Here is a 23,944-nt window from a genome sequence, read left to right on the forward strand (position 1 = left end):
AGTGCAGACATTTTCAATAGCCTCTCAAGGCTAAAGCAGGAGCTTGGTGACGACAAATTAACCAGGGTGGAAATAGAAGGAAAAATGGTAGGAAAATGCCAGTCCTACTAACGGAGAGGATGATTTAATCTCTTGACATCCTTATTGCAAACAGAGACAAAGTTGGTGTGTCAAAGGACAACCCTTATGTCTTCGCACGGAGCCTGGATGCAGCAAGCTACGTCAGAGGGTTTGACTGTCTGAGGAAATTTGCACATGAGTGTGATGCAAAGAATCCTGAAAGTCTGATCCATGCGACAGTGAGGAAAGAGGTTGCTATTCATTGCCAAATACTGAACTTGAATGAAAGTGAATTGGATCAAGTTGCAAAGTTATTGGGACATGACACCCAGGTCCATAAAGAGTACTACAGACTCTTTGAAAATGCAGCACATCTAGCAGAAATCAGCAAATTGCTGCTTGTGTCACGAACGTTGAGAGACGGGTCGGACCAAGGTGCAGCGTGAAAAGCGTACATGTTTATTAACTAAATAAACATTCAACAAAACAAGAAACAACGTAATGTGAAGTCTAAAGGGCTATACACATACCAGCCTAACAGGAACAAGATCCCACAATACACAGTAGGCAATAGGCTATCTAAGTATGATCCCCAATCAGAGACAACGAGCAACAGCTGCCTCTGATTGGGAATCATACACGGCCAGACATAGAGGATGCCTGGTTGTTCTTTAAAAGTAATTTCCTCTCAATCTTAAATAAACATGCCCCATTAAAAAAATACAGAACTAAGAACAGATATAGCCCCTGGTTCTCCTCAGACTTGACTGCCCTTGACCAGCACAAAAACATCCTGTGGCGTACTGCATTAGCATCAAATAGCCCCCGCGATATGCAACTTTCAGGGAAGTTAGGAACCAATATACACAAGCAGTCAGGAAAGCAAAGGCTAACTTTTTCAAACAGAAATTTGCATCCTGTAGCACTAACTCCAAAAAGTTTTGGGACACTGTAAAGTCCATGGAGAATAAGAGCACTTCCTCCCAGCTGCCCACTGCACTGAGGCTAGGAAACACTATCACCACCGATAAATCTACAATAATCGAGAATTTCAACAAGCATTTTGCTACGGCTGGCCATGCTTTCCACCTGGCTACCACTACCCCGGCCACCAGCTCTGCACCCTCCGCTGCATCTTGCCCATGCCCCCCCCCCCCCCCCCCGCTTCTCCTTCACACAAATTCAGACAGCTGATGTTCTGAAAGAGCTGCAAAATCTGGACCCCTACAAATCAGCTGGGCTAGACAATCTGGACCCTTTCTTTCTAAAACTAGCCGCCGAAATTGTCGCAACCCCTATTACTAGCCTGTTCAACCTCTCTTTCGTAACGTCTGAGATCCCCAGAGATTGGAAAGCTGCCGCGGTCATCCCCCTCTTCAAAAGGGGTGACACTCTATATCCAAACTGTCACAGACCTATATCCATCCTGCCCTGCCTTTCGAAAGTATTTGAAAGCCAAGTTAACAAACAGATCACCGACCATTTCGAATCCCACCGTACCTTCTCCGCTATGCAATCCGGTTTCCCAGCTGGTCATGGGTGCACTTCAGCCACACTCAAGGTCCTAAACGATATTATAACCGCGATTGATAATAGACAGTACTGTGCAGCCGTCTTCATCGACCTGGCCAAGGCTTTCGACTCTGTCAACCACCGCATTCTTATTGGTAGACTAAATAGCCTTGGTTTCTCAAATGACTGCCTCGCCTGGTTCACCAACTACTTCTCAGATAGAGTTCAATGTGTCAAATCGGAGGGCCTGTTGTCTGGACCTATGGCAGTCTCTATGGGGGTGCCACAGGGTTCAATTCTTGGGCCGACTCTTTTCTCTGTGTATATCAATGATGTCGCTCTTGCTGCTGGTGACTCTCAGATCCACCTCTACGCAGACGACACCATTTTGTATACATCTGGCCCTTCATTGGACACTGTGTTAACAAACCTCCAAACGAGCTTCAATGCCATACAACACTCCTTCAGTAGCCTCCAACTGCTCTTAAACACTAGTAAAACTAAATGCATGCTCTTCAATCGAACGCTGCTGGCACCTGCCCACCCGACTAGAATCACTACTCTCGACAGGTCTGACCTAGAGTATGTGGACAACTACAAATACCTAGGTGGTCCTCTGTAGCTCAGCTGGTAGAGCACGGCGCTTGTAACGCCAAGGTAGTGGGTTCGATCCCCGGGACCACCCATACACAAAAATGTATGCACGCATGACTGTAAGTTGCTTTGGATAAAAGTGTCTGCTAAATGGCATATTATTATTATCTCACTGGTCATCCCCAAAGCCAACACCTCCTTTGGCCGCCATTCCTTCCAGTTCTCTGCTGCCAATGACTGGAACGAATTGCAAAAATCTCTGAAGCTGGAGACTCTTATCTCCCTCACTAACTTTAAGCATCAGTTGTCAGAGCACCTTACCGATCACTGCACCTGTACACAGCCCATCTGAAATTAGCCCACCCAACTACCTCATCCCTATATTGTTATTTATTTTGCTCTTTTGCACCCCAGTATCTCTATTTGCACATAATCTCTTGCACATCTATCATTCCAGTGTTAATACTAATTGTAATTATTTTGCACTATAGCCTATTTATTGCCTTACCTCCATAACTTGCTACATTTGCACACACTGTATATATATTTTCTGTTGTATTTTTTGACTTTATGTTTTTTTTTACCCCATGTAACTCTGTGTTGTTGTTTTTATCGCGCTGCTTTGCTTTATCTTGGCCAGGTCGCAGTTGTAAATGAGAACTTGTTCTCAACTGGCTTACCTGGTTAAATAAAGGTGAAATATATATTTTTTAAAATAACTTAAACATAGAATGTCTAACATAGAATTCCACACCCTGACTCAACAAACAAGAGTTCTATAGGTCAGGGCGTGACAGTACCCCACCAAAGGTGCGGACTCCGGCCGCACAAACCTGACATGAAAGGGGAGGGTCCGGGTGGGCTTTCAACCTCGTAGGCGGATCTGGCTCCGGCGTGACGACCTCTCCCTCTCTGTTGCGCCCCTGGTCTGGTCTGGACCTCTGCGCGATGCTTCCCCTCTCCTTCCTCCCATGATGCACCAAGCCCTGTCTGGACCCTGGTATGGGAGACCCCGAACCTGGAGAGGGGCTGACATCTGGGCCTGGATCGGCAATCCTCCCGCGATGCACCAAGCCCTGTCTGGACCCTGGTGTGGGAGATCCCAAACCTGGAGAGGGGCTGACGTCTGGGCCTGGATCGGCAATCCCCCCACGATGCACCAAGCCCTGTCTGGACCCTGGTATGGGAGACCCCGAACCTGGAGAGGGGCTGACGTCTGGGCCTGGATCGGCAATCCTCCCGCGATGCACCAAGCCCTGTCTGGACCCTGGTGTGGGAGACCCCGAACCTGGAGAGGGGCTGACGTCTGGGCCTGGATCGGCAATCCTCCCACGATGCACCAAGCTCTGTCTGGACCCTGGTGTGGGAGACCCCGACCCTGGAGAGGGGCTGACTTCTGGGTCTGGAGTGGAGCCGCTGACCAGAGCTGGACTGGGCACCGGTGGAGCGGACTGTTCTGGCTCCGGAGTGGAGCCGCTGACCGGAGCTGGACTGGGCACCGGTGGAGCGGATTGCTCTGGCTCCGGAGTGGAGCCGCTGACCGGAGCTGGACTGGACCCCGGTGGAGCGGACTGCTCTGACTCCAGAATGGAGTCACTGACCGGAGTGGGCTTGGGCACCGGTGGAGCAGAGTGCTCTGGCTCCGGAGTGGAGCAACCGACCGGAGCTGGATCAGGCACCGGTGGAGCGGATTGCTCTGGCTCCGGAGTGGAGCCGCTGACCGGAGCTGGACTGGGCACCGGTGGAGCGGACAGCTCTGACTCCGGAATGGAGTCGCTGACCGGAGCTGGATCAGGCACCGGTGGAGCGGACAGCTCTGACTCCGGAATGGAGTCGCTGACCGGAGCTGGATCAGGCACCGATGGAGCGGATTGCTCTGGCTCCGGAGTGGAGCCGCTGACCGGAGCTGGACTGTACCCCGGTGGAGCGGAATGCTCTGACTCCGGAGTGGAGCAGCTGACCGGACCCGTATCCATCCCCATCTCTGGAGCAGGACTAAACGCCGTGCCCAGCCTGGGCACCGACGCAGAGGAAAATTCCAGCCCTGTAGTAAGACTGGTTGCCGGCCCCAGACTGGGCACCGACACGTTTAGGAGATCCTGCTCCAGAACGGGGCTGTACGTCGTGCCCACCCTGGGCACCGACGCAGAGGTGGTTTCCAACCCTGTAGTTGGGCTGGTTGCCGGCCCCAGACTGGGCACCGACACGCTAAAGTGCTCCCTGCAGGGAACCGTCGCTGGAGGTCGAGTGAGTTGTGTGGTTGGAGGAGGTGTAGAAACGCCATCTCTCTCCCAACGCTCCAATGTACTCACCACGCGCTCCATTGCGCTGCCGAGAGCCTAGATCCTGCTCGCCTGCCGTTGGATACGTTCCTCCAAAGATCTGGACGGACTGACTGTCCCTGCTGACTCCATTTTAGGTGCGTGTTTCTGTCCTGGAACGGGCCGTGCCGGACTGGGAACACGCACCACTGGCTTGGTGCGAGGAGTAGGCACGGGCCGTGCCGGACTGGAAACACGCACCACTGGCTTGGTGCGAGGAGCAGGCACGGGCCGTGCCGGACTGGGAACACGCACTACTGGCTTGGTGCGAGGAGCAGGCACGGGGCGTACCGGGCTGGGAACTGGCATTGGAGATCCACGACTGTTCCAGTCCTTCTCTCTCCGCGCCCAATCCTCCTCCAGTGAGGACTCCTCCGGGAGCCTCCACGAGTTAGGGAACAGAAACTCATCGTTGTCGTCATCCTCCGACTCCTCAGTGTAAAACTGTTCCCATTCCTGTTCCCATGGTCGTAGGGACTCCAACTGGAACCGCACCGGGTGCAGTGGTCGGGGCTCTTCTCTCTCGATCCCCGACCACCCCTCTAGCCCCCCCCAACATTTTTTATTGGGGTTGCTTCTCGGGCTTCCTCAGCGGTTGGTCCCGTTGGCGTCGTCGTTGATCCTCTCTTGCCAGGGTCTGTACCTTCGCCCAGGATCCTTTCCCAGCGAATATCTCCTCCCATGACCACCATTCGCCCACCTGTGACAAAGCTATTCGCTCCGCCTCGGCACGCTGCTTGGTCCTTTTGTGGTGGGATCTTCTGTCACGAACGTTGAGAGACGGGTCGGACCAAGGTGCAGCATGAAAAGCGTACATGTTTATTAACTAAATAAACATTAAACAAAACAAGAAACAACGTAACGTGAAGTCCAAAGGGCTATATACACATACCAGCCTAACAGGAACAAGATCCCACAATAAACAGTAGGCAATAGGCTATCTAAGTATGATCCCCAATCAGAGACAATGAGCGACAGCTGCCTCTGATTGGGAATCATACCCGGCCAGACATAAAAATAGAAAACTAGAACTTAAACATAGAATGTCTAACATAGAATTCCACACCCTGACTCAACAAACAAGAGTTCTATAGGTCAGGGCGTGACAGCTTGCAATGGATCAGGTTCCAGTTGTAATTCCAGGGCCGTCTGAGGAAAGGGTTGTTTCTCCTACATATGGTGAGTATCAGTTGCTTTACAGGATATTTGGACTAACATTTCCATTGTGTTTTAGGAGTTAAATGATAAATGTTGAGTGGAAAAATCACAGTTTTTGTGCCATTTACATGTTAACCACACCTACATTTTTGAGAAGCTTGCAACTTATTGCTCTATAGTGTTTGCTCTGTTCCTCTTCACAATATATATATATGATAATGGCACATGTTCATGAATCATTTTCTTCTGTTTCTATTGATTTCATAGGGAGATATTCTGCAGGGACATATTCTGCGGGACATATCCAGCGGGGACAGATTCTGGAAGGACATATCCTACAGAGACATATTCAGCGAAGTCATATACTGTGGGGGCACAGCCCTCAAGGTCATATCATGCTGGGACATATCCTGAGAAGTCATATCCTTCGGGATCACATTCTGCGAGGTCATATTCTGTGGGGACAGATTCTGCTGGGACAGATTTTGCAAGGGCATATCCTACCGTGACACATCCTTCAGGGACCTATCCATCAGGTTCATATGTTGCAGGGATATATCCTGCAAGTCCTTAAGGCCTCTCATCTCCTGCAACATCATATGCTTCAGGGACTAATCCTGCAAGACACTTCCTGCACAAACACTTCCAACATGTACAATTATTATGCCAACACTTCAATCACAGACACTTCCTGCCCAGACACTTCCAACGCAGACACTTCCTGTCTGGACAGTTCCTGCACGGACAAGTCCTGTGAGGCTGTGGAGTGATGCGGCTAAGACTGCGGTGAAGTATCAAATGGGACACTTTATCTAAATGATGGAGGTTCCAGGTAAACGGGACTGTGAAGTATGCCTCCACAATGAACCAGCTCTACAAGACAGGACATGGAGAGACATCAAAAACTATGTGCACAACACAGTAAAATCTATTAAAAGGAAGAAGGGCCTTACAAGAGTGGACCCCAGGAAATGGACAAAGAAAGGAGCGGCAAAGAAACAAACAGAAACAAAAGAGGCAAAGAGTGCTAAGGAATGGGTTGGTGGAACAAGGACAGTACCTTCACAGGGTCAAGAGGAGAGACTAGAGGCAGTTCCTGTTGCTTTGGCAACACAAAGGAAACAGAAGATATGGAGTGATGAGGCTCAGGCTGCGGTGAGGCGGCAGCTAGGAGACTTCACTAAACTGATGAAGATTCCAGGTGAAACGGAATGTGATGCATGTATTGCAGCTGAACCAGCTCTACAAGGCAGGACATGGAAAGATGTAAAAAACGATGTGCATAACACATTAATGACAATGTGCAGGAGGCATATTTCAGGCAAACAAAACATGGACCATGAAAAACCAAGTCCAGGGACACAGAAACCAGGGGTGCAACAGAAACCAGGAGTGCCTTTGGGACTTCCAGAAGATCTTCCTGTTTATCTGTACTTATTATTACTTTGAACTAGTTTGAAAAGCTTTTGATTTAATCTGACCATCTTTGCTCACTCTGATCTGACTTTATGATGTAAAGCAATAATTATGTAGCAGTTTTATAATGTCACTACCTACTTTATTCTACCTACGTATCCGGTAGGGCTGGGAATTGCTAGGGACCTCACGATACGATGTTATCACGATACTTCGGTGCCGATACCATATATACAGTGAGGGAAAAAACTATTTGATCCCCTGCTGATTTTGTACATTTGCCCACTGACAAAGACATGATCAGTCTATAATTTTAATGGTAGGTTTATTTGAACAGTGAGAGACAGAATAACAACAACAAAATCCAGAAAAACGCATGTCAAAAATGTTATTAATTGATTTGCATTTTAATGAGGGAAATAAGTATTTGACCCCCTCTCAATCAGAAAGATTTCTGGCTCCCAGGTGTCTGGTCCTCTGTAGCTCAATTGGTAGAGCATGGCGCTTGTAACGCCAGGGTAGTGGGTTCGATCCCCGGGACCACCCATACGTAAAAATGTATGCGCACATGACTGTAAGTCGCTTTGGATAAAAGCGTCTGCTAAATGGCATATTATATTATATTATTAGGTAACGAGCTGAGATTAGGAGCACACTCTTAAAGGGAGTGCTCCTAATCTCAGCTTGTTACCTGTATAAAAGACACCTGTCCACAGAAGCAATCAATCAATCAGATTCCAAACTCTCCACCATGGCCAAGACCAAAGAGCTCTCCAAGGATGTCAGGGACAAGATTGTAGACCTACACAAGGCTGGAATGGGCTACAAGACCATCGCCAAGCAGCTTGGTGAGAAGGTGACAACAGTTGGTGCGATTATTCACAAATGGAAGAAACACAAAAGACCTGTCCTACCTTATTCCTGGTAGTAGTGCGGTGTGAATGGGTTTATGTACACAATTTGTTCCCAGCTTAGAGAGTATGGTTTGATGTTTTAGCCGCATTAAGTCCACCAATCACGTAAAGAAGAACGTTTCTTTAGCTGTTCTAGAATTAGAATCTTCAGATGAAGACCCAAAGACCACCAGCTCCGTTAGAAATTTGTGTGACTTTTAATGGATTATAAATACATGGCATCACAGGAAGTTGGTAGCACCTTAATTGGGGAGGACAGGCTTGTGGTAATGGCTGGAGCGGAATCAGTGGAATGGTATTGTGATATCTAAGGAATTTATGACTTTGTTAGCTTTGCAAATGGTAATGTGGTATCTAAGGAATTTATGACTTTGTTAGCTTTGCAAATGGTAATGTGGTATCTAAGGAATTTATGACTTTGTTAGCTTTGCAAATGGTAGTGTGGTATCTAAGGAATTTATGACTTTGTTAGTGTTTGCAAATGGTAGCTTAGAGAATGTTGATTTGGCCCAGGGAGACATCTGGAGAGCAGTTCTATAGGAGTACCCTAAAACAGAGGAAGTCTGTTGTGTGGAGTGATGGGATTGGTCTGTAGGGGAAACCACCCCTATCTTGGTAAAGATTATAAATACTTGGTGAAGACAAAGGAGGTCAGGACAACATATTCTTTTGGGTCCACTGTTCTCCAGATGCCTGCAGGTATCTGTAATTCGACGCTGAATTCCTTTGTTATGAATAAACCTTTATAATCAAAGTACAGTGTCAGCGGATCTCCTTGTCCTCCACAGCATGATTAGCAACATGTTTTCAGACAACAGTATGAAATACATCAAACATATGTTTTCCATGTGTTGGCCATTCCATTCGCGCCGTTCCAACTATTATTATGAGTCGTCCTTCCCTCAGCAGCCTCCACTGCATGGCCTACATGCATACACTATCTACATCCATGCATTTTGAAGCATGGTTGGTGTAAGGGTTGGTGTGAGGTGTGACCCAGGTGCGGTGTAGGATAGACAGTAGGCAGTAGGCAAAGATGGTGAAACAAGGATCTTTACTGGTGGTCCAAAAGCCAGGATACAAAACAACGGACTATACACGAAACAAATGAGGAGCACATAGGTCTCCAAACAACAGGCTGACAACAAACAATACGAAATACTAACTCTGACTGGAAAAACACAATGACACAGGGAGAACACTTCTCGAGTACCTGTAACTCTGTCACGTGATCCGACACTGATACGTACTGCTTGACATCAAGGAACTAGCAGAGAAAACTGAGCAAGGGAACACATGGAAGTGCGGGCATAAATACACAGGTGAATCAGATAGCCACAGGTGACACCAATAGGCAGATAATTAGTCCCGACTGTGAGTGAGGAGGTGCCTATGGTTGTCGGAGGATGACACCTAGAGGGTCGCTCCGGAACTGCGAACCAATCCTGTAAAAGGTTGGGTTTATTATCATGGATAACTTACTTATTTTATTAACGTTAGCTAGATAGCTAGTGTTCCTAGCTACTGGTGTATCAGTAGTTGTGTTTATATATATTTTTTAAACACTGTTTTTATCATTCCTTTCAATCACGCTAGTTGTTGTGGATATTTGCATCTAGAGTTCATTCATTTTCATTACTTAGCCAGATTCTCCCAGCTGCATGACCCAGTGAGCCATCTCAGTCCTGGCGAGTTACTTTAGTCAAAAGGCGCTGTTGATTGCCAAGTGTGCAGAGTGTGCACTTTAGGACCATTGAAAGGTTCTGAAAGGGAAAAATCTGTCCACCTATTGCACCAGGCAAAGTCAGTGAAACTTTAAGACCGTAGCAAAGGGCACATTTATGGCTGCATCCCGATTTTCCACCCTTCTCCCAAAGTGACTGGGAGTATTCAAGTAAACTCTTTGAAAGAAGTGTGGAGAATCCCGACGCAGCGTGAGTTATGGCTGATGGGTTTGGCGTCAGACCAATGCCTACTTCTCACTTACACTGAGTGTAAAAAACATTAGGAACATCTTCCTAATATTGAGTTGCACCCCCTTTTGCCCTCAGAACAGCCTAAATTCGTTGGGGCATGGATTCTACAAGGTATCAATTGTTTCACAGGGATGCTGGCCCATGTTGACTCCAATGCTTCTCACAGTTGTATCAAGTTGGCTGGATGTCCTTTGGGTGGTGGACAATTCGTGAAAAACCCAGCAGTGTTGCAGTTCTTACCATACTCTGTTCAAAGGCACAACTATTTTATCTTGCCCATTCACCCTCTGAATGGCACACATACACAATCCATGTCTCCAATTGTCTCGAGGCTTACAAATCCTTTAACTGGTCTCCTCCCCTTCATCTACACTGATTGAAGTGGATTTAACAAGTGACATTGGATTTATTGATTAACCTCAGCTTGAATACCACCATATAGCTAGCTATCTACAGTAGCCTAGATGTGTTCGCATACACTTCTTATGACTGGCAGCCTGGTGCAAGCGGCTGTGTTGTTGCCGAGCAACCGACCTGGTGTTAGAACTTGTAGAAATGCATTGTGGAAATGCTACAAGAAAGGGAGCACGTTGTTTAATGGTTGTTATTGGAAAGAAATGAGCACGTGAGAGCGATACATTGTATATTTAATCAAAACTGTTGCCCCTACGGGGGGCGCTGTTGGAAGCCAAGGATGTAGCACGCGTCTCCCTATCGCTCCTGAATTAGTGACCAAATTTATATATTTAACTTTGCAAAATTGCATACATTTCTGTTTGCCCAGGCGTCTGAAGAGACCCATAAACAACTCAGTTCAAGTTTAATAAATTTAAATTCGTAATGACATCAACCCGGCCAAAAACAGAGTCTGCAAGAGCAGGCCGCAGCAAGCCTGCAACTTCTCCCGACTCACCCCCGCCACCGAACGCTGCCAATGCCGGCCCCACGGAAACACTGACTGTGGAGATGCTGCAATCCGTGATAGGCACCCTCAAAACCGACATTTTCGGAAAAATTGACTGTCTCTCTACCAATCTCAGGTCAGAGATATCAACGATCAAAGACGAGCTTAAAAAATCTATCGAGAGTATACAGAATAAGCTCGACGCACATGGGGTGACTTTATCGGATTTGGAGCGAGGTGCTACAGACCACAGCACTCGCATTAGCGAGCTAGAGGCTAACGTCGGCTCATTGACAACTAGGGTGGCATTCCTCGATAATAGATGCGAAGATATGGAAAGTAGAATGCGGAGGAACAACATTCGTCTACTGGGAATACCGGAGGGAGTGGAGGGCCCAAGGCCCACGGAGTACATGGCCCAGCTACTTCAGGAGCTGCTCGGGCTAGAGGAGAAGCCATTGCTAGACCGGGCTCACCGCACTCTGCGTAGCCGACCCAGGGATGGAGAACCCCCGCGACCATTTGTCATCAGGGTGCATTTCTTTCACGTCCGCAACGACATACTGAGAAGATCGGGAGAAGCATCCCCTCTTCTACATAAGGGTAAAAGAGTCTCGATATTTGCGGACTACACAACAGCTGTGGCTAAGAGGCGGGCTAGCTTTGGAGCTGTGAAACGCCAACTACACGCCTGCCCGGGCGTGAAGTTCGGCCTCATCTACCCTGCGGTTTTGAGACTGACTTTACCGGACGGCTCCATGCACAGATTCGAGGACCCGGCTATAGCGGCAGATTTCATCAACAAGAACGTGAAAGCGGCTGTTGTACCGCATGGTGTGTAACAAATGGTTGGCTGGCTGGTCTTCCTAGCAGGCTAGTTAGCAGGCCGAATGGGTGACTAACGAAGCCATCTTTGCTGGGTTCATCGACATATGAAGGTCATTCTCTTTTTTATCTCTTTATTTCCAGCCCAGGTTTGCCGCCTCTAATGCCAATATCTGGGGGTCTGCATGGCTGTTTCAGTTTGATCATTTACCATCTGCGTCGAGGTTAAACCTCTCTTAATCGAGGATAGTTTTCCTTAGACTCTGTTGGGGACCATTCTATCCATGTTTGGCTTACTCTAGTTAAATGGTCACTAATCTTAGGTAGCACAGAGTAAGAGTTATCATGCTTAGCTCTAAACTTTCTTTGTATTTAGGGTTTTGCTTGCATCTCATTTGGGGAGATGCTTCGGCAAGGGCGGGTGTGAGGGAAGGGTTTGTTCACTCTCTATTTGTATATAGTTTGTATATGTTTTTTGTGCCTCTTCGCTTGTCTTTGTTTTTTACATTTGCGCTTTTAGGTTCAACTAAGATCTTCAGTTTACATTGTACCTTGTCCTTTACACATCCTCTCTCTCTCTTAAGATATGACTCAGCCTAGTGTAGCCCATACTGCTGGAGGGAATGGCTTTAATTTTCTTACTTGGAACTGCAGGGGCATAAATAACCCAGTTAAACGTAGTAAGGTGCTACACCATCTTCATCATTTGAAAGCTCACATCATCTTTCTCCAAGAAACTCATCTGAAGGTATCACAACACTCAAGTCTTAGGTGCAGATGGGTGGGTCAGGTGTTCCATTCCTCATTTCAGAGTAAGGCGAGAGGGGTGGCTATTGTACTTCACAGATCGGTACCTTTTACATGTTCTAAGGTGATCGCAGATCCCCATGGTAGATATATAATTGTCAGTGGTAGGCTGCTCAATACAAAGGTTCTTCTTGTTAATATCTATGCTCCTAATTGGGACAATGGTGATTTTTTCAAATCGGTTTTCTCTACACTCCCAGATATGTCCACCCATATGTTGATTTTAGGAGGTGACTTTAACTGTTGGTTAGACCCACAATTGGATCGATCCTCCACTAAACCTACCACCTTATCAACCTCAGCTAGAGTTGTTCGAACCTTTATGTCTGAATTCGCAGTCTCAGATCCTTGGAGAATGGTTAATCCAGCTGGGAAAGCATACTCTTTTTTCTCAACGGTTCACCACACTTTTACGCGCATAGACTACTTCCTTGTTGATGACCGGCTCCTCCACTCCATATCTTCATGTTCATATAACCCAATTGTTGTATCTGACCACGCCCCTGTTACTATGGAAGTAGCTTTTCAAAATGTTGACAATCAGCGACCGCCTTGGCGACTAAAAACTCAACTGCTCAGTAATGAACACTTTGTCAATTTTGTTTTGAGTCAAATCGACTTTTTCATGATTACAAATAGAACCCCAAACATCTCTGCGTCTACTCTCTGGGAAACTTTGAAAGCTTATATCAGAGGTGAAATTATCTCCTACACCGCACATGAGAACAAATTGAAAAGGCATAGGTTATCTATGATAACACGCTGTATTGCCCAATTAGATGACATTTATGCCGTTTCACCATCCCCGGATATTTATAAGGAACGTTTAACTCTGCAAGCAGAATTTGACACACTATTAACAGACCAGGTTACTGAAATGCTTGTCAAGTCTAGGAGCACTTACTATGAACAAGGAGATAAAGCCAGTAAATTATTAGCTCACAAGTTACGTCAACTATCATCATCATCTCAGATTACAAAAATTCGTACATCATCTGGGATATCATTAGATCCTGGGGGGATCAATGAGGAGTTCAAGAGATATTACCAGTCTCTATATACCTCTGAAAGTAAAGCGGATACACTGGAATTGGATGATTTCTTCCACTCACTTTCTGTGCCTTCGGTCGGCCGGGATTTGGTTAAAAAATTAGAGCAGCCGATCACTGTTGAAGAACTGTCTAACGCTGTCAAATCCCTTCAATCTGGGAGAAGCCCAGGGCCTGATGGCTACTCGACAGAGTTTTATAAAAAGTTTATCTCCAAAATAGCCCCTATTCTAATTGAAATGTACAATGATGCATTTGTAAATGGTGCTCTCCCACATACTCTCACTCAAGCAACCATTTGTGTTATTCTTAAAAAAAACAAAGACCCTCTTGACTGTGCATCATACCGTCCAATTAGCCTGCTAAATGTGGACTATAAAATTCTAGCCAAAATTCTGGCAACGCGGCTAGAAACAGTCCTCCCATCAATTATCTCTCCGGATCAAACAGGATTTATAAAAAATAGACACTCATTCTTCAATCTCCGAAGATTATTTAATATTATATACAATCCTTCTGTCGACAATACCTCTGAAGCCATTATATCCCTGGACGCGGAGAAAGCGTTTGATCGGGTGGAATGGAAATACCTTTTTTACACTCTAAATAAATTTGGCTTTGGCTCCAAATTCATGACCTGGATAAAACTTCTGTACTCATCCCCCCAAGCCTCTGTCAGGACTAATAACACTCAATCAGATCGCTTCCCTTTGCAAAGATCGACACGTCAGGGTTGCCCTTTAAGTCCCTTACTGTTTGCCCTCGCCATAGAGCCACTTGCAATAGCACTTCGCTCCAACCCCCTCATCAAAGGCATAGTCAGATACGGACACGAACACAAACTGTCTTTATATGCAGATGATTTATTAATATACACATCCAATCTTTCTGTCTCTGTCCCTGCTGCCCTTGCTACTTTCGCATCCTTCGGTCACTTATCAGGGTATAAACTAAATCTCAGTAAAAGTGAATTGATGCCACTTAACATGGCTGCAAAAAAATCCCCTTTACATAACTTGCCATTTAAAATAGCTCACAGTAGTTTTATTTATCTCGGGGTACATGTCACAATTAGGTTTGAAAACCTTTTTCAAGCCAACTTTGCTCCTCTCTTAACTCGTACTAAGGACGATTTGGAACGGTGGTCTTTGCTACACCTCTCCTTAGTTGCTAGAATTAACTCTATTAAAATGAATACTCTCCCTAAATTCTTATACCTCTATCAGTGCCTTCCAATATTTCTACCCAATACATTTTTCAAAAAGATCGACGGCCTAATTCTACCCTTTATATGGGACAAAAAGCCTCCTAGGATGCGAAAACAGCTCTTGCAGAGGCCCAAACCAGACGGCGGTCTAGCTCTACCAGATTTCAGATTCTATTATTGGGCCGCTAACCTTAGGATCATTCAGTACTGGTTGCAGAGCAGAGTGATATTCCCACCCCCAACTTGGCTGGAGATGGAGGCTGCCTCGTCTACACCGGCATCATTGTCTTCCCTCGCTCACTCCTCTGTTACAGGCCCTTACTCCTCCTTCACCAATAATATATGTGTCAAAACAACATTGAAGATCTGGAATCAATTTAGGCGCCACTTTGGGTTTCAAACAACCTCTTCCTTGGCTCCGGTAGCCTCAAACCCAGCTTTTCCCCCATCTATGATTGATGGTGCTTTCTCAACATGGTCTAATCTCAGTATTAAAAGATTCAGAGATCTGTATACTAACAATACATTTAGTACGTTTCAACAATTATCAGCTAAATTTGATCTCCCCAGACATCATTTTTTTAGGTTCTTACAAGTCCGGAGTTATGTCCGCAGCATAGATCCAGGATTCCCCAACCTTTCTGGTGGAACACAGTTCGACACATTTCTCACCCCACTTCCTAATCAGAAAGGCACATTGTCAATAATCTATAGTCAAATTTGCTCACTACAAGCCATCTCATTAAACAATATCAAATCCTCTTGGGAGGAGGAACTGGGTGAGGAAATATCTGATGAACTATGGGAAGGGGCACTCAAAAGGGTACATAGCTCTTCTATTTGCGCTCGACACGGCCTCATCCAATGCAAACTCATTCATAGGGCCCACTGGACCAAAGCAAGACTATCAAAAATTTACAAGGATGTGAACCCTAATTGTGTTCGATGTAACCAGTCCCCTGCTAATCATGTGCACATGTTTTGGTGCTGCCCATCTCTTGTTGGTTTCTGGAAAGACATCTTTAACACACTCTCAGAATTAAGCGGCACACAGATCGAGCCAGACCCTCTCATTGCATTATTTGGAGTTTCCTTACCCACAATACAATTGACCAAAATGAATAAGGATGTAATTGCCTTTCTCACGTTGTTAGCGAGACGATTAATTTTACTTAGATGGAAATCCCCTGCAGCCCCTTCTCATGCTCTTTGGATTAAATCTATTTTGAATTTCATAAAGTTGGAGAAAATAAAACAGACACTCAATGGGTCTGTAGACAAATTCTATGCAAAGTGGACTCCCTTCTTTTCTTATGTTAAAAGAATACATTTCCCTGCAGTTCCAGAGTGATGTGTATTTATATATTGGTGATGTAAGAAGCCTGGTATGTGCATATACGACATCTCGGATGTTAAGGACGGTAATAACTGTGCTAGCTGACCTATAACAACAGGATCAAAACAGATATTTAACCTATTTTTTATTTTATTTTTTATTTTATTTTTTTATTATTATTATTTTTTTTTTTTTTTGTGTTTTATCTTATTTATGTGTTTAATGTCTATTTTTTCTTTCATGTCTGTCTCTCTATGTTTTGCTGTATCGTTGTCTTCAAATTGTTGTTCCATATTCATACCAAATAACTTTCAAGTGCAATTATTTACTAAATGCTGGTACTGAAAATTCAATAAACAAAGTATAAAAAAAAAAAAAAAAAAAAACTGTTGCCCCTACAAACTTATTCAGTCCGAAAAGTGGCAAGTGTGGCCACTTTATGGTTGTCAGATGGTCTGTTCGTAAATTCAGAGCATTTCATTCTCGGAGTGTTCAGAGCACACACCGGAGTCTCTGGCGAGGAGTAGGGTTGACCCGAGCGTTCAGACCTCACAATGGCAGTCAAGCGCCCAAGCTAACTGGCTAAAGTTGGCTAGCTTACTTCCAGACACAAATTAGAGAACTCACTCTGACCATTTAACTCGCCCTAGCAGAGCTAGTTAGGCTGTTTTCATGTTATCTAGAGTGTTAGTGACTAACTGTAATGCTAGCAACACTTTAATTCAGTTTTTTGCCAACCTTTACTGACACCAGTCATATTCAACCGGTGTTGCGCATTCGTAAATTCATCAGTTATTCCACAGATGGAACAATGAAAAAATCTTGGGTTATTGTGCACTCTGGCACACTCAAAAGAGAGTGCTCTGAAATCGGAGTAGATAGTGTCACGAGAATTTATATCTCTAATTCAACCTAAGCTTGAATCATTACCAGAGGTTGTAAGGCTCTGGTTTTAATCATAAATGATTCAAGGTCCACAACCAGCAAGAATGATCTGATCTCTTTATTCATGGAGAGCTCTGGCGCCAAAACCCATACACTCCTGTTTTATACCCCTTGACACACAAAGGCACTTTGCTCCGCCCACCTTTAGGAGGATTTTTTAAACCCGTTTTCTCAGTCCCCTTCACCCTGGAATGTTTAGTCCCGCCCCCCTCTGTTAGTGGGTTGCCACTACATTATAACTCTAACACCGTTCACACATTTATACTGTATTTGGGGTGAAATCCTTTAGTCATTATTCTTAAAATACAAATTAATCTAACAATCCACCCCTTTGACTAAATGTTTTCACATTCAGGATAAATGTATTTTACAAGCATGATTAATCTCAGAGATTACGTCAGAACTAATAAACATTTCATCCAATTGCGGTCTTTCAGGGTCCAAATCCTCGTCATCCACCAAGCCTGGAGGATTGTTTTTCACATTCCCCTGGTCAGAGTCCGGAGTCAGTCCATCTCTCATCATTGTTTATATACTGCATTTCACCAACGCCTGACTCACCAATCCTCAGACACAGGGAACAAGACAACAACCACATAATACAAGAATACCCATACAAACACTGACCGCTCCTAAGATGGTGGCTGCTATTGTTTTCCATTTACCAAACATTTCATCAAACCACCCTATCCACAATGTACTAACTTCTGAGTTCTCAGTTCATTCTTCACTTAGTGCAGTTAATTCTGTAAGAGCTCTGGTGACTGTCCCATCCAGTGTGGTGTTGTTAGGGATAAATGTGCAACAATGGCTTATCATTCTATAGACACCGGCCCTTTCTGCCTGATCTAGAACCAACCTCTACTAAGTTATGAGCGGGATGGCGGATAATTGCTCGAAGATCCCCTTTACTGCATCTCTAGTCGGGTTAATAAATCGTTGTTGGTTGTAATAGATATAATTTATCCAATCCACATTCTTGTTTATTGTCACCCACCAGAAAAATTTTGTGGTAAAACCCTCCCATATTTGATTCATAGCTTTGTATTCGTCTGGAACACCCCTGGGGATGCCTATACCATCTATCCAAATTGGGCTATTTCCTTCCTGACCTATATTTCTCCTCCTCCTGATTATTCTTCCTGTCACTGGTCTTTGATGACTAATTCTTACAGGTTTGGACCAACAATACTGGTGCAAAAGTACCCACCCATCCCTCTGGTAATGTCTGTCGAATGCTCCCTTTGTTAGTACATGCCCACCACACATCAGTCAGAGGGATGGTAAGGTTAATCATTTTTTCCCTCCCTTCCTTATCTAAATCAGTCACATTAATTATCTCCTTACACCCATCAAAATCACCCAAGTTACGGGTGCCATTTCTATGTCTGCAACACTGGTATTCGCCAGGAGTTAAAGTGAATCTAGGTGGGCTGGCCGAGTAAGTCAACTTTGCCAGCCCAATCCCTGTGCAATTGGGCTCTTTTTGATTGGACCCCAGGTCTAATACACAGGGAAACATTGCCTTTGGCATTGGGGCGGTCAACATTGTCGGTCGCCCAATGGAGCATACATAACAATTGGTCTCCCCAAGGCCCTAGCGGTGTACTTCATCCACTTTAACCAGAGATTCTCATCAGGGACCCCCTCCACTTCCCCTTGGTTCCATTCTTGGAGGAGAAAATCTTTCATAGTGGACGGGTTAGTCGAATTGACTCCGTCATCCCTTGACTGATCTACTCGGTCTATTGCTATTAATGGATTAATGACAGTACCTGTGTGTCAAGAATGCTGAGTGTGGATGTGGTGCGAGAAATCAAGCGCAGGAACAAGGGCGTTCGTCAACAGACTTTAGTGATCCAAAAATATAACTCCAAACAGGTAACTGGCCAACCCAACCGGGAGGCATGAACAATTACGCACACACACAACAGTGCGTAAAATAGTAGAAACGCGCACGCAGTGCGGACTCTCAAAAACAAACAACATGAGAGGAAAACCCACCAACAGCTAACAGCTGACATAACAATCACACATAACACCTGACCCAACACACGATAACTAAATAGGAAACAAAATCAAACACTAACAAGGGACAGGTGTACAAACAGACAAAACCAAACAAACATGAAACATCGAACGGTGGTAGCTAGTACTCCGGGGACGACGACCGCCGAAGCCTGCCCGAACAAGAAGGAGGAGCAGCCTCGGCCGAAACCGTGACAGTACCCCCCCCTTGACGCGCGGCTCCAGCCGTGCGCCGACCCCGGCCTCGGGGACGACCAGGAAGACGCGGAGCAGGGCGCGTAGGATGACCCCGATGGAACTCGGTCAGAAGAGACAGGTCTAATATGTCCCTCCTCGGCACCCAGCACCGCTCCTCCGGGCCGTACCCCTCCCACTCCACGAGATATTGGAGACCCCCCATCCGGCGTCTCGAATCAAGGATGGACCTAACGGTGTACGCCGGAGCCCCCTCGATGTCCAACGGGGGCGGAGGAGTCTCTTCTATCTCATAGTCCTGGAGTGGACCAGCTACCACCGGCCTGAGGAGAGACACATGGAACGAGGGGTTAATATTCTTGTAATCAATGGGCAGTTCTAACCTGTAACACACCTCGTTCAACCTCCTCAGGACTTTGAACGGCCCCACAAACCGCCGACCCAGCTTCCGGCAGGGCAGGCGGAGGGGCAGGTTTCTGGTCGAGAGCCAGACTCGATCTCCAGGTGCGTACACAGGCCCCTCACTGCGGTGGAGATCGGCGCTCGTCTTATGTCGACGGATGGCCCGCTGCAGATGAACGTGGGCAGCGTTCCACGTCTCCTCCGAGCGCCGCACCCACTCATCCACCGCAGGGGCCTCGATCTGGCTCTCATGCCAAGGTGCCAGAACCGGCTGGTACCCTAACACACACTGGAAAGGGGTTAGTTTGGTGGAGGAGTGGCGGAGAGAGTTTTGTGCCATTTCGGCCCAGGGAACATATCTCGCCCACTCCTCCGGCCGGCCCTGGCAATATGACCTCAGAAACCTACCCACATCCTGGTTGACACGTTCAACCTGCCCATTACTCTCCGGGTCGTAACCCGAGGTAAGGCTCACCGAAACCCCCAACCATTCCATAAAGGCTCTCCACACTCTGGAGGTGAACTGGGGGCCTCGATCAGACACTATATCCTCGGGTACCCCGTAATGCCGAAAGACATGGGTAAACGGAGCCTCAGCGGTCTGTAGGGCAGTAGGGAGACCCGGCATGGGAAGGAGACGACAGGCCTTCGAGAACCGATCCACAACGACCAGGATGGTAGTATTCCCCTGTGAGGGGGGAAGGTCTGTAACAAAGTCCACCGAGAGGTGGGACCAGGGTCGTTGCGGAACGGGCAGGGGTTGTAGCTTACCCCTGGGCAAATGTCTGGGCGCCTTACACTGGGCACACACCGAACAGGAGGAGACATAAACCCTCACATCCCTGGCTAACGTTGGCCACCAGTACTTAGTGCTAAGGCAGTGAACTGTCCGGCCGATACCTGGATGTCCAGAGGAGGGGGACGTATGAGCCCAATAAATGAGGCGATCGCGTACCTCGAGCGGAACGTACGTCCGACCCACTGGACACTGTGGAGGACTTGGGTCGGTGCGTAACGCCCGCTCGATCTCTGCATCGACCTCCCATACCACCGGTGCCACCAGACAAGACTTTGGTAGTATGGGAGTGGGCTCAACGGACCTCTCCTCCGTGTCATACCGCCGAGACAGGGCATCTGCCTTCCCGTTCTGGGACCCAGGGATGTAAGTGATTTTAAATACAAACCGGGCTAGAAACATAGTCCAGCGAGCCTGGCGAGGATTCAGTCTCCTAGCTGCCCGGATGTATTCCAGGTTACGGTGGTCAGTCAAAATGAGGAAAGGGTGTTGAGCCCCCTCAAGCCAATGCCTCCACACCTTTAGGGCTTGTACCACGGCTAACAGCTCCCTGTCCCCTACGTCATAATTCCGCTCCGCCGGACTGAGCTTCTTAGAATAAAAAGCACAGGGGCGGAGTTTAGGTGGTGTGCCAGACCGTTGTGAGAGAACGGCCCCGATACCGGCTTCGGACGCGTCTACCTCTACCTGGAATGGTAAAGCGGGATCCGGATGCGCCAGCACCGGCGCCGAGGTAAACAGGTCCTTCAGTCTCCCAAAAGCCCTGTCCGCCTCAGCTGACCACCGCAAGCGCACCGGACCCCCCTTCAACAGGGACGTTATGGGAGCTGCCACCTGTCCAAAACCCCGGATAAACCTCCGGTAGTAATTCGCAAAACCCAAGAACTGTTGCACCTCTTTCACAGTGGTTGGGGTTTGCCAATTACGCACAGCTGACACCCGGTCAACCTCCATCTTCACCCCTGACGCAGACAACTGATAACCCAAAAAGGAGACCGACTCCTGAAAGAACAGACATTTCTCTGCCTTGACATATAGGTCATGCTCCAACAGCCTCCTCAATACTCGGCGCACCAGGGCTACATGCTCAGCTCGGGTAGAACTGTACACCAGAATATCGTCTATGTACACGACTACTCCCTGCCCCTGCATGTCCCAGAAAATCTCATCTACAAAGGATTGGAAGACTGAGGGAGCATTCATTAACCCATATGGCATGACGAGATACTCGTAATGACCGGAGGTAGTGCTAAATGCTGTCTTCCATTCATCGCCCTCTCTAATGCGCACCAAGTTATATGCGCTCCTGAGATCCAATTTTGTGAAGAACTGAGCACCGTGTAATGACTCCGTCATAGTCGCAATCAGAGGAAGTGGATAACTGTACTTCACCGTAATCTGATTGAGACCGCGGTAATCAATACACGGGCGCAAACCTCCATCTTTTTTCTTCACAAAAAAGAAGCTTGAGGAAGCGGGTGAAGTGGAGGCCCGTATGTATCCCTGTCTCAGAGACTCGGCGATGTAAGTTTCCATCGCCTTCCTCTCCTCTTGAGACAAGGGATACACATGGCTCCGCGGGAGTGCTGCTCCTAACTGGAGATCTATCGCACAATCCCCCTGTCTATGAGGTGGCAGCTGCGCCGCCCTTGTCTTACTAAACACCAGTGTCAAATCCTCATACTCGGGGGGAATATGCAGTGCGGGCATTTGATTTGGACTCTCCACCGAGGTCGCCCCTATGGAAACACCCAGACATAGCCCCTCACACTGAACAGACCACCCTTTAAGAGCTTTCTCTCGCCACGAAATAGTAGGATCATGGGTAATCAACCAGGGAAGTCCCAGCACCACCGGATACGCAGGAGAGTCAATCAGATAGAGCTGAATCGTCTCCTCATGACCCCCCTGCGTCTTCATCCTAAGGGGCGCTGTGACCTCCCTAATTAACCCAGATCCTAACGGACGGCTATCTAGGGCATGTACAGGGAAAGGCTTATCAACGGGAAGGAGAGGAATCCCTAACTCTACACAGAACTGGCGATCTACAAAATTCCCAGCTGCGCCTGAATCTACTAGCGCCTTATGCTGGGAACGAGGTGCAACCTGTGGAAAACAAACAGGCAAGGTTATGTGAATGACAGAAAGCTCTGGGTAAGTAGGGCGCCTACTCACCTGGGAGGACTCCCCAATGCGTGGCCTGCCTTCACCTCCACCGGGGGACCTTCCCCAACACCTAGCCGCAGTGTGCCCTCCACGGCCACAGTTGGTGCAGGGAACGGCCCCCCTCGGGTTCCTACTCCTCCGTTCTCTAGCGCCAGCACCTCCGAGCATAATAGGGCTCGGCTCGGAGGTGCCGGAGGGTGGAATGGGCAACCCCCACCCGGGACGTCCACAGGTGGCGAGCAGGGTGTCCAGCCGAATGGCCATGTCGACCAGTTGGTCAAACGACAACGTGGTATCCCTGCATGCCAACTCTCTCTGGACGTCCTCCCGGAGGCTGCAGCGGAAGTGGTCTATGAGGGCCCGCTCATTCCACCCTGCATCTGCCGCTAGAGTCCGGAACTCCAAAGCAAAATCCTGTGCGCTCCTCATCCCCTGTCGGAGGTAGAACAGACGCTCCCCCGCCGCCTTCCCTTCTGGTGGATGGTCAAACACGGCACGGAAGCGGCGGGAGAACTCCGCATAGGTAATAGTAGCGGCATCTATTCTCCTCCATTCGGCGTTGGCCCACTCCAACGCCTTGCCGGTGAGACAGGAGATGAGGGCGGAGATGCTCTCGTGTCCCGAGGGCGCCGGGTGTACGGTGGCGAGGTAGAGCTCCACTTGCAGCAGGAACCCTTGACACCCGGCAGCGGAGCCGTCGTACGCCCTCGGGAGCGAGAGCCGAATCCCGCTGGGTTCCGGAAGGGGAACAGGAGGACTGACCGATGGGGATGGTCCGGTAGGTGGGGGCGTGGGTACCCCGCTGCTTTCCCATCGGTGGAGAGTGTTCATCACCCGATCCAGGGCGTGACCGATCTGGTTGATCCTGTCCTCCTGCCCACGAAGACGGTCCTCCATGATGTCCGTTGGCGCGGTTGCTCCTGCTGATTCCATGGTGTGATGTGTGATTCTGTCAAGAATGCTGAGTGTGGATGTGGTGCGAGAAATCAAGCGCAGGAACAAGGGCGTTCGTCAACAGACTTTAGTGATCCAAAAATATAACTCCAAACAGGTAACTGGCCAACCCAACCGGGAGGCATGAACAATTACGCACACACACAACAGTGCGTAAAATAGTAGAAACGCGCACGCAGTGCGGACTCTCAAAAACAAACAACATGAGAGGAAAACCCACCAACAGTTAACAGCTGACATAACAATCACACATAACACCTGACCCAACACACGATAACTAAATAGGAAACAAAATCAAACACTAACAAGGGACAGGTGTACAAAAAGACAAAACCAAACAAACATGAAACATCGAACGGTGGTAGCTAGTACTCCGGGG

Source organism: Coregonus lavaretus, assembly GCF_964263955.1.
Source record: "Coregonus lavaretus genome assembly, chromosome: 16".
Lineage (NCBI taxonomy): Eukaryota > Metazoa > Chordata > Actinopteri > Salmoniformes > Salmonidae > Coregonus > Coregonus lavaretus.